Raw genomic sequence first — 12,362 nt, forward strand, 5'->3', positions numbered from 1 at the left:
AGTACATTGAGCGCTGATGGGTGCATTTTAACTCTGCACAATTTTTTTTTCTTTTTGGGTTACACTCAGCGATGCTCAGGGGTTACTCCTGGCTCTGCACTCAGGAATCACTTCTGGTGCTGCTTGAGGGACTATATGGGAGGCTGGGAATCAAACCCAGGTTGGCCGGGTACAAGGCAAACATCCTACCTATTGCATTATCACTCAGGCTCTGCCCAAAATTTTTTAATATAGTTAACAGGTAAATACATTAAATTTCTAAAATGATATAAGTAAACATATATAAATTACAAAAATTATAATAATAACTTGCATAAATGAGTGTGACTTTGCATTTTAATTTATTAAATAATGTTTATTGGAGGTAAAATAGAATATATGACTGTATCTTGGATTTGCTATCGAAGGACATGGTTACAGTTCCAAGTTAGCTACTTATCAAGGGAACTGCGTGCAGTAAAGTTGAGTCAGTTTTGTCAATTTGGTTAGGGCCTTTAAACAGATTTAATCACCCTTTCATCATCAATAGAAAAGTTTATTTTGTTTATTTTTGATTTGGGGCCACACCTGGTGGTGCTCAGGGCATATTCCTGCCTCTTTGCTCAGGGATCACTCTGCTGGGGCTTGGGGACCATGTGGGGTGGCCGGGATTGAACCCAAGCAAGCTGCATTCAAGGAAAGTACCTTTCTTGCTGTAGTATGTTTCTGGGCCCAGACCCTTACTCTGAAAGTAATAATCTATCTTTTTCCCCTCTAGACAATTTTTGAAATTTCTGACCAAAAAAAAGATAAAGCATATTTTTAGAGAATTCATGTAGGAGTCTTCAATTAAGTCTGTGTGTCAATTTGTTTCAGTTATCACTGGAATCCCAGCTGAGTTTTCCTTCTCCTGGCTGATGTTCCTTCCTCTGATCAGCTAAAACCTGGATTAAATATGGACTCACAGAGGTAGCTCTACTGTTTTCTAATATCTTCTCATTAGCATTTACATATCCTTAAAATTTGGTTTCTTGTCTAAAGGGACATTGCCGCAGTCCAAGGAGAAGAAGTGGACGTTGATTCAGTGAGTCATTATTAACAGTGATAGCTGCTGTGCTGTGCTGTGAATTCTTAGTGTATGAAAGACAATATAAACGATTAGAACGAATATAGAAATTTAAGTCCGGAATTCTAATTATAAATCTTATTAAATGTAGCTTTCTTCTCTAAAAGGAACCAGAAGTAATGTCTCTCAGAGAGTTTTGTGCTAAACTTTCAAATAAGGAAAAGGAGACGAATACACTTTTAAACTGCAAAGGTCACATACGAGGATCAGAACAGTTCTTAAGTTGACTCAACATTGATTGTTTTGTTGCCATGGACAAACTAGCTAAGATAAAAATCATTCATCGCTACTGATCATCAGGAAATAAAATATTTTAAAAAAGACAATTTTGGCTTTGACCTGTGCTTCATTTCTATGTTTATCAGACAGTGTTTTAAATGCTCTGTGATTCTGTTAGTGCACAACATGTTATTTTTGCAGATGGCCTATTCTAAAAGCAATTGTCATCCATTTTGGGGGAAATGACTCCCACACAGTAACAGGGGACACAGGGGCCATTCCCATGATACTCCAACAGGGCTGACTGGTTGAAACTAGTGGGTACTGCTGAGGCCCTGCAATGCCGGGACCCACAATATCACACTTGGGTTACAACTTGAGATGCCAAGAGACCCATAGATACCTACAACTCATCTGTGGTTTCACACCTGCAAAGCACGTGCCCCTGATCTACTTTTGTCAGTTTTAAACTTGAAATCCAAATGCCTGGAAGACATTATCTGGATTGAGAAAATAGCTTTAACCTCCATGCATAGCAATCATTTCATAGGAGTTTAAAGGAAATAAGTAATTCTATGCTTTAGGTTATATGTAATCCCATAGATTTTTGGCATCATCTTGATGTAGAAATCCAAAATAAAACAAACCATTAAGGCATATCTTGTTTATTTAACTATTGGTTCACTGTTTAAGGTAAAGGTAAAGGTAAGGCCCTCCCGTTGATCGTCGATTTGCTCGAGCGGGCCCAGTAACGTTTCCATTGGAGACTTTGCTGTTACTGTGTTTGGCATATGAATACTCTCGGTAGCTTGCCGGGCTCTCCGAGAGGGGCGGAGGAATCGAACTCGGGTCAGCCATGTTGGCCGCTTGTAAGGCGAACGCCCTACCGCTGTGCTATCACTCCAGTACTTTTATTTTTCCCCCTTTATTTTATTTTATTTTTTTTTTACAGTTGTAGATTTACAATTTTTTTTGTTCTTGGGTTTCAATTATACAATGATCAGATACCCATCCCTCCACCAGTGCCCATTTTCCACCACCATGGATAATATCCCTCCCACCCCCATCCCCCCATCCCCCACTGCCTCTGTGGCAGGTCAATCCCCTGTGTTCTCTCTCTCCGTTTGGGTGTTGTGGTCTGCAAAAGAGGCATTGAGTGGCAAACATGTTCAGTCCATAGTCTACTTTCGACATGCATCTCCCCTCCTGGGAGGATCCTCCAAACATCCTTTATTTGGTGCTCCCTTCTCTATCTGAACTGCCCTTTCCTCTAGGATACCCGGCTGGCCTCTGAGTTATGGAGTAATCCTCCTGGTGCTGATCTCAGCTATTCTTGGGTATTAATCTCATACTTTGTTACTTTATATCCCCCAGATGAATGCAATCTTTCTATGTCTATCCCTCTCTTTCTGACTCATTTCGCTTAGCATGATACTTTCCATATTGTACCACTTGTATGTAAATTTCATGACTTCATCTTTTCTAACAGCTACATAGTACTCCATTGTGTAGATGTACCAAAGTTTCTTTAACCAGTCATCTGTTCTTGGGCATTCAGGTTTCTTCCAGTTTCTGGCTATTGTAAAGAGTGCTGCAATGAACAAACAAGTGCAGATGTCACTTCGACTATACATTTTTGCCTCTCTGGGATATATTCCCAGGAGTGGTATTGCTCACTCCAGTACTTTTAATACAGTGTTGTGCCCACATGACCGTGCACATGTGTATCCCAAGCACACGTGTTGCCGCAAATCCCCTCTTGAGAGGTGGACTTTCATGCTTTCCTGTCTAATGCTGGGATGTGTGTAGGGGCTTTCTCTGCCCTTGGAGAAGCCCGGGCTCTCTCTTGAGCACGTTACTCTCCACTCTCTCCAACTTTCTCTCCTTCCTTCCCTTCATAACCTCCAAATAAAATCTGTTTTACTTAAAAAAAATCTTTTTGAAATAGAAAACATCTAATTTTATTTTATTTTATTTTTGCTTTTTGGGTCACACCTGGTGATGCACAGGGGTCACTCCTGGCTCTGTACTCAGGAATTACCCCTGGCGATGCTCAGGGGACCATATGGGATGCTGGGAATTGAACCCGACTCAGCTGTGTGCAAGGAAAATGCCCTACCCTCTGTATTATCACTCCAGCCCAGAAAATATATGATTTTATTTCTATTACTTATGTGTGATATTTTAAATTTATCTTTTATAACATTATTTTGGCATATTTTAACAACAAGTCTCACGATGGAGACATTACTGGGCCCGCTCGAGCAAATCTATGAATAACGGGAGGACTGTGACCATGAACGTTCTTTTAATTAGCATAGTTTTTTTCTTTCTTACCATATATTTATTGTGTGTGCATGTCTGGTCTGTATGTTTATTTTTGCTTCTACCACTCAAGCTTCTTTGGGGCAGAAACATTTATTCATCTTTGATTCTTGGTAACTAACTCAAAGTCTCAATGAAAATAAAATATTAGCTAAATACATTTGTCAATTTTTATAGAATTAAGGAAGAAAAATAAGTGTTATGATGCTGTTTTTTTTTTAAAAATTATCGAGTCTTACGTGTTTGCTGAATTCAACATCATAGTATTAAAATATATGAATCCAAAGGTAAAAGAATTATCTTCTTGTCGAATTCTCTAAGATATTGTCACACAAAGAGTCAGAGTAAAATTTGGGTTATGAGGACTTTTCAGAAGAAAATTGTTCCTCTTTACACTGAATATTTTTTTTTTCTGGGAAAAAAGAAACTATGTTCCACCTGCCCCAAATGAAACCTGGCAGCTACAAACCTCCAAAACCCAATTGCTACCACCCTCACAGCTGATCTTCACAGGCTCTTCCTGGCCCCCCACACACAAGAGAATAAACCTGCTGAAAAACCCAGATATGCAAATTGGTTGAGTTATGCAAGAGCCAGGTATGCAAGACCCACAACTGAAAACGCCAGGCCTCATGGGGTGGGGAATCTGCTGTCCCTTCCCATCTCCACTCTTCTAGGGTCCTGCCTGCCATGCCCACCAACTGCCTCCAGATGTCATTTAAGTGCATTTTAATGGCCTTGATCCAGAGATGCATAAATGAATCTGGGAACGGAGCAACTTGCTGCAGAGATGTCTCTGGACCCCAATTATTTAAAATCTTAGAATTCCCAAGCGTGCATGATATCTCATAATAGCAATACAAAATAAATTATCTAGTGTCTGCTTGTGGGGCAGGCTTGAGTGGTGGTGGGAAGGTGTAATGAAGGTTAGACTGGTGTTGAAATATTGAATGTAATCAACTGTTGTGAACAACTTTATGAAAATTTCAAAAAAAGAAAGAAAAAGAAACTGAAGTTTTCAGTAGTGGTAGGAGAAGCACTAATGTGAGTTCTAGCCATCTGTACAGTCAGTTATTTTTCAAACTTGATATACGATTTAGAAAATAAGTTCGAATTCTTGGGATTTATGTTCCAAGTATTTTTATTAAATTTAGTTTGCTGCATAGCTATTATCATTAATATGACTCTGAAAATTGATAGTTGAGTTAGCAATTAAGATTTTTGACATGCTGACTTAATTTCTAGCTAATTGCAGCTGAATTGTACTTAGCAGATGGTTAGAAGGAATGTTGATACACAAACAATTACATTATTCATTAGAGCCAAGATACTTTCTTGAAAATTTTATTTTTTCTGCAAGCCAGTATAATGTACTATATTTTCTACATTGTAACACCTATGTACCATATGATTTAATTAAGAGATTCTAATGAATGCCTTTTTAAAAGATGCATGGTTGTTTAGTTGACCACAAATTTAATAGAAACATTTAAAAAATTACTGCTCATTCTTTGTTTGGCTGGAGCGATAGCACAGTGGTAGGGCGTTTGCCTTGCAAGCCGCTGGCCCGGCCAAGCCAGGTTTGAGTCCTCAGCCCCTCTCGAAGAGCTCGGCAAGCTACCGAGAGTATCTCGTCCGCAGGGCAAAGCCTGGCAAGCTACTCGTGACATATTCTATATGCCAAACATAGTAACAACAAGTCTCACAATGGAGATGTTACTGAGCCCGCTTGAGCAAATCGATGAACAAGGGGAGGACAGTGCTACAGTGCTACATTCTTTGTTTATAAGTCACAATCATTTTAAAGGGAATCATATCATTTCCTCATTTTATTAATTTTATAAATATATTTCTAAATTTCACATAGCCATTGAATTTGGGGACTGGATCTCTAGTAGAATGGAAAATCAAACATAATTAGAATAGTAAGTAAGTAAGTAAAGTAAAGGCCCTCCCGTTGATCATTGATTTGCTCGAGCGGGCCCAGTAACGTCTCCATTGGAGACTTTGTTGTTACTGTGTCTGGCATATCGAATACGTCCCGGGGAGCTTGCCAGGCCCTGCCGTGCGGGCGAGATACTCTCGGTAGCTTGCTGGGCTCTCCGAGAGGGGCGGAGGAATCGAACTCGGGTCGGCCATGTTGGCTGCGTGCAAGGCAAACGCTCTACCACTATGCCATTGCTCCAGCCCAAAGTATTATTAGTACTTACTACTAAAAAGTCTTATTCGCAATTCTAATAAGTACAACTAGAATCAAACATAGTTCTGTTTGATTTTTAAGTGGAAGGTCTTAGGTATTTCATTGATGTAAATATTTTTTGCTACAAGGATGAGGAACAAGGGAGGAAATGAACTAGAAGTGGAGACATAATTTTTCAGTTATGTTTTCTGGGATGCAATGTCCTAACTGATTTATGATGATGGTGGTACCACGTGGTAAAATTAAGTTGTGAATTAAATTCTTGAGGCAGGATGTTATGCTGCATTAAATCACCTCAATAAAGTTGTTAAAAAGTAAGGTGAATGCATGACAATAAGTGAAAAATTATCAGATTTTTTTGGTACAGAATGTAGCCTTGGGAAAATAGAAGAGATGCAGAAAAGAGATACCAAAGGTAAGATTCAGCAGCACCAGCTACAGAAGAAGCAGAAGATAATGTTGAGATGGACAATTTGATTGATAAGATTTATGCAAATGTGAAGAGATAGAATACAGCAGGTGACTAGTTAAGTGAGAAAGAGGGCTAAAAGATTCCAATGATCAGGATTGAATAATTGCCAAGAATAATATTTTCCTCATCACAATAATTCTTAGATAGTTTACTTCTTGACTATAGACTCTTCATTTATTTTTTCTTAGTGCAATTACTTTAGTAGTTTGGAATTGTAAATTCCCTTCTCTTTCAATCATTTTTACAATCCAGGTACGTCTTTCTTGTGAGGTGTAATTATCAAGACACTGGAGGACTTTTGTATTTCATTATCTGTGAGGGAGCGGAAACCTAACATTGAGTCACACAACACAAATATTTCTATCAGTTGGGAATAGCTTCCCTCTAACATACTTCAATATTCTTACACTAGCTTACACCATTTTTTTCAAAAGTTCACTCCCACCTTTTGTTTTAAGAGAGGTGTATTCAATTTCTATCCCATATTGTCTTGACCTCTAATGTATTATTCTTGCATAGCCTTTCTTGCCTTTTATTAATTACCTTATGAAATTTTTCATCTATAATATCTGAGAAATAGTTATTAAGATACACTCCAATAAGCAATTGGAAGAGATTTGATTCACTTTCTAAAAACAATTAAATGCCTTTTATTCTCCTTTAAATTTTGCCTCTTTGATACAATGACTTTGTATAATCATTGAAATAATCAAGCACATAACCCCCCGCTAAAATAAGATATAAAAGTTCTTGATGGGACCAGACAGACAGTACAAAGGTTAATGGACTTGACTTACATGTGGCTGAACCAGTTCAATCCCTAGCATTGCTTATGGTTTCCTAAGACTCTCAGGAGTGATCTCTGAACACTGATGTTTGTGACCCAAAAATACAAAACCAAAAAGGTACAAATAATCAAATACAAGACTACATAAATGCTTGTTTAGCACAAAGTGAATGGTTTATTTTTCTGAACAATATTTTACTTATTTGGAATAAAAAATATGACCTAATGGGTCTGCTTGAAAATTAGTTTTCCAAGTACTTTTCTGTATTTTCACAAATTTATTTGTATCTCAAAATGATGTATAAGTCTTATCTCAACCAAGTCATGTTCCTATCTTTTATACTATCAGTTTCATTTGGAAAAGTCTCCTTGAGAAATTTTGAGCATCTTTGACTTGGATTCATTCTCCCTCAGTATTTCTTGAATGACTGATATTCTGCTATTTTTCTCTGTCATTAACCTCAGTCAGTATTCTTTTAACTTTTTGGGGTTTGTTTTTGGTGTACATATTGTGATGCTCAGAGCTCACACCTTGGCTCTGTGCTCAGGGATTATGGCTGGTGGGCTTGGGGCACCATCTGTGGTGCCTGGGATTGAATTTAGGTGGGCAGACTGTGTGCAAAGCAATTGTTTTTTCCTCTTTACTATATCTTGGCTCCTAGAATTCTCTGCACTTTTGCTCTTGGATTCAACACTCAGTGAAAACACGTTTCTTCCCACTTTCTTAGCTTACCTTCTTCTTTTGAAGTACATCCTTTGGCACTTTCTAGAAGGATTCACTGGAGGTAACTTGAGAACGGAACATCTTAAATATCTTTAATATACACCTATATTGAATAGTTTAGGTATTGGGGCAAGAATTTAGGTTGTGAGTAATTTTTACTCAGAACTTTTAGGGGCTATTTCATTGCCTGTTAGCTTTTTAAGCTTTTAGTGTGGCTGCTGAAAGGGTCTCATAAATTCCCTTTTCTATACCTTTTTATGAAAACTGTTCTCTCTCTTTTATTTCCTCTTTCTTTATGTAGGATCTTCTCTTTGGCTCGATGCTCTGAAATAGTATAATATGTATTGATGTGTATCTGTTTTTATGCATTGCACTAGGTGGAACTTTTCATTTGGGTTAATTTTATTTGGTAATCTTTCCTCTAACTTGAAAAAATAAAACCTACTTTTTCTGTTTTTGAAAACACATCACTTAGATATTTATCCAGTAAGTTTTATGTTTTTCCACAAGCATTTTCCATTCTCAACTTTCTTCTTATTTTATGGCAGAGTTTTTACCAATTCTGTCACCCAAGCCAGTATTCAGTATTTGTTTGTGTTTTTACATATTAATTTCTTAAAATATTTTTCTTTTGCTGGTGCTGAGTGTAGAAACCAGGTCTCATGCATACAGTCCTGAACTACTACCCCTCTATTCCCTAAAAGCACCTTTATTTGTTCTTTGTATACCCATTTTTTGTGTGTATTTATACTTTATTGTATTGTATTTCTTTCTCTCTGAGTTTCATTCTTTCTGCACAATCTCTCTTTCTTCAAAATTGTTTTTTCCTATTTTCTTTTTATGTTAAATGTTTCCTACTCTCTGGATATAATCGTCCATGTTAGCACTGGAGTATTAAAGTATTGAAGGCTGTTTTGTAAACACTGAGAGTCAGCTAATATTTTTGTCTGCCAAGTAATTTGATGTTTAATTCCTTGAGTGGTTCTCATGCAGCATCTTTATTTATTTATTTATTTATTGCTTTTTGGGTCACACCCAGCAATGCACAGGGGTTACTCCTGGTTCATACACTCAGGAATTACTCCTGGCGGTGCTCAGGGGACCATATGGGATGCTGGGAATCGAACCCGGGTCGGTCACGTGCAAGGCAAACGCCCTACCCGCTGTGTTATCACTCCAGCCCCACATGCAGCATCTTTAAATGGTTCCTTTTTGGCCACTCGTATTGCCACCTAAAATTTCTTCTAATGCTCTGTCATTCAGTGTGTAACTGATAGGGAGAAAAATTCCTGGAATTTCTAGAATAATTCTGCAAACATTTCCATTTCTCTCTGTTTTTTAAAAATTCTATGATTTACTACTCGAGCGGGCCCAGTAACGTCTCCATTGGAGACTTTGTTGTTACTGTGTCTGGCGTATCGAATACTCTCGGTAGCTTGCCGGGCTCTCCGAGAGGGGCGGAGGAATCGAACTCGGGTCGGCCATGTTGGCCGCGTGTAAGGCGAACGCCCTACCGCTGTGCTATCGCTCCAGCCCTATCGGAGAGCCCGGCAAGCTACCAAGAGTATTCGATATGCCAGACACAGTAACAACAAAGTCTCCAATGGAGACGTTACTGGGCCCACTCGAGCAAATCGACGATCAACGGGAGGGCCTTTAACTATGATTTACTAGTTTTCTTCCTCTATGATTTAGTATGAGCTTTTTCATAGGAAACTTCTCAAGGCCATCAGTGGGAGAAACAGTTGGGAATGGTAAAAAGATAATAAAATAAATCTGTTCCTGATACCAAAGTTATTCCATTATGAGCCTTTGTGAGTTCTCTGATTAAAACTGGACATTTATAGGATGTGCCAAGTCAGATATAGTTTTCCACCTACTGTCTAGTACCTAGCTTTCTCTCTGTGTTCATTTTGAAAAAAAATCGCATAATTATTTTAATTTTTAAAATTAAGTTCCAGGAGATTAATCTATACATTTAATTGACATCTGTAATCAGCAGCACCACCCATTGAATTCAAACTCTAAATGAGAGCAGTGAGGTATTCTGAAAGGAAACAGGAGCTATGCTTTTGGGAGCAACAGTCAGAATACATCTGCAGCAGTATTTTCTACTTTAAGTACCACAGTATGTGGTCGACAAACTATAGAAAGATCAGAGAAGAGCAATGTCAATGGTTCAAGATGCAATACTCAATGAAATGGGAAGCAACTTAAATAGTTAATAATACTTATCTATAGAGAAGAGAAGACGGCTTTAAAGAGTCAGTGACCAAACTGCAGCTGATTGAACATTCACACGCCAATTATATTAACTTGCTGTTCATAGGTTTTGGAAAGGTGAAACTATTATGTTTTCTTTTCTTTTTAAACTCTTAATTGGCTGTTATTTTCCAAGGGACTTGACATTCAACTTGGCTTCAGAGGACAGAAGGATAATTGAACTTAGTGAAAGCAAAATAGATTGAAACTCAGTGCCAGGAGAACCTATTCCAAGAGCAGAGGAAGAAAGGCATGAAGAGGGAGGAGGCAGTAATGGAAATGTGTGAACTGAAGAGATATTTGCCAGCTAAAAGGACCATGACACATACGCTAGTAGCAATATTGAAAGGTTTCAGTTTTTCAAGTCACGTATTTTGATAGCTACTTGTAATAGCCTGAAGGAGATATTAATTTTAAAATCTTATACATCTTTTATCAAATATATGAGTGAGGTGAATTTATCCTATGGAACTTCAGTTTAAGTACTCTGTGAATCTTAGGTCTAACTTTGGCTACAGTTATCTAATCAAATTGGCTGGTCATATGTCTGGTGCATAAAAATGCCCCATTGCTTTTGAATACTATAGGCTCAAAGACTAAAACTTCCTTCCCTCCCCTGCTCCCTTCTTCCCTCCCTCCTTCCCACTCTCCCTCAGTTTCTCCTCCTTTCCTTGTAGGGAAGAAGGCCTAAGGGTCACCGCTGGCAATACTCATCCTGGTCTTGATGATTCAGTGCTTGGGTAAGGAATGTAGTCCTGGGTGGGTGACAATACTGCCATGCAGGCAGTACACAAATGCTACCAGGGCCGTATCCAGTGGTACTTGAGGGTGTTGTGCTGTCGGGGATCAAACTCAGGGCCTGAGCAATAATAGTACAGTGGCTAGGGAAGTTGCCTTTCATGTAGCTGACTCTCATTTGATCCCCATCATCACACTAGGTGTGATCCCTGAGAGCAGAGGCATTAGTCAGCTCTGAGCACCACCACTTGGCCCCTAAACAGACTAAAACCAAAATCAACTCAGTGCCTGTCATAAGAAAAGCACATCTTTCTGCCCCCTGAAATTTAATCTTTAGAAAAAAAAAGTGTTGGTGCCCATGAAGTTATTATATCCATTAAACATACCCAGTCTCTAATACTCTCTGATTCTTTTATCTTTCCTGGTTGTTAAACATTATTGTATAAATCACATATAAAATACTATTCATATATGAAAATTTACATATGGCTCTTTTAAAATTTTTAAGAACCTCTTTTAAGAATGAGGTTCAATTGTAGGTAAAGCCACTATCTTATTATCATTTTAAATAATCCACATATTCACTATACCCCAAAGTAGTAGTATCCGAATTAGTCAATGAAAATAACATTTATGCTGAATTTCTAACAATTATAACTTAACAGCTGGGATAAGTCTTTGAGATTATGATCAGTACTCTAGATAACAGTCTTGAGACCTAGAGAAGTAAAGGGATTTTCTGGGTTAGCTCCAATGTATAGTTGATGGTATTGGAAGAGTTAGAAAGGAAGCAAAGACACACTTTTTTTTTAAGGAAATTTACAATGTAAAAGGAAGAATCTGGATACCACAGAAATACATATAAGATGCAACTGCAGTAGAGAGAATATAAAATAGTGTAATTCATTATAATTAGTCCTGATATATTAGGGACTTGAAACAAAAATGAAAATGTAAAATGAAAAATGAAGAAGTTTACAGTGTGGATAAACTTCATTTTGTGTGCCTTTCCTCACATTTTGCTCATGGTCCTAGATCTGCTTCGTGAAACTACTTATATACTGGGATCACTTAAATGAAGACTAGAAGTAAAGTGGAAATGAGAGATACATAAAGGAGTAGCAATGAAGAGTCCATATTAGCTACCAGATAATTAGCCGAGAATCAAATTAGCATTAAAATAAGTACCATTTAAATTTAATTAGGAAATACTGAGTATTTACTTAAATAATATCCATAATGTAATATAAACCTTTCCAAATAACCCTGAACTTTTCCACTTTCAAGAAAAATAATAAATGATTATCATTTCCCCATAAATATAAATATAGTTCAGGAGCAAATTACAAAGAGAGAATATAAATTAAGTCAATTTTTTCCCCAACATGCTAAAATAAGAAAGACATAAGGATCAAAGGACTGAGCTTATAATCTAAAATATAAGTACTTTATGACTGGGGAAAATAAAACATGTACAAAAGTAAGGTGATAGGCTTTCATAAAAACAAAATGCAAATTTTGAATTTTAGT

At 37.6% G+C, this 12,362-nt stretch overlaps 1 protein-coding gene across 7 annotated transcripts in view; it reads right to left on the bottom strand.

Moving 5' to 3' along the window:
• RALYL (RALY RNA binding protein like) overlaps positions 1-12,362 on the bottom strand; it is a 721,318-nt gene that overhangs the window by 42,452 nt on the left and 666,504 nt on the right. The window lies entirely within an intron of this gene.

The sequence above is a fragment of the Sorex fumeus genome, unplaced genomic scaffold (genome assembly GCF_029834395.1).
Source record: "Sorex fumeus unplaced genomic scaffold, SorFum_2.1 ptg000002l, whole genome shotgun sequence".
Lineage (NCBI taxonomy): Eukaryota > Metazoa > Chordata > Mammalia > Eulipotyphla > Soricidae > Sorex > Sorex fumeus.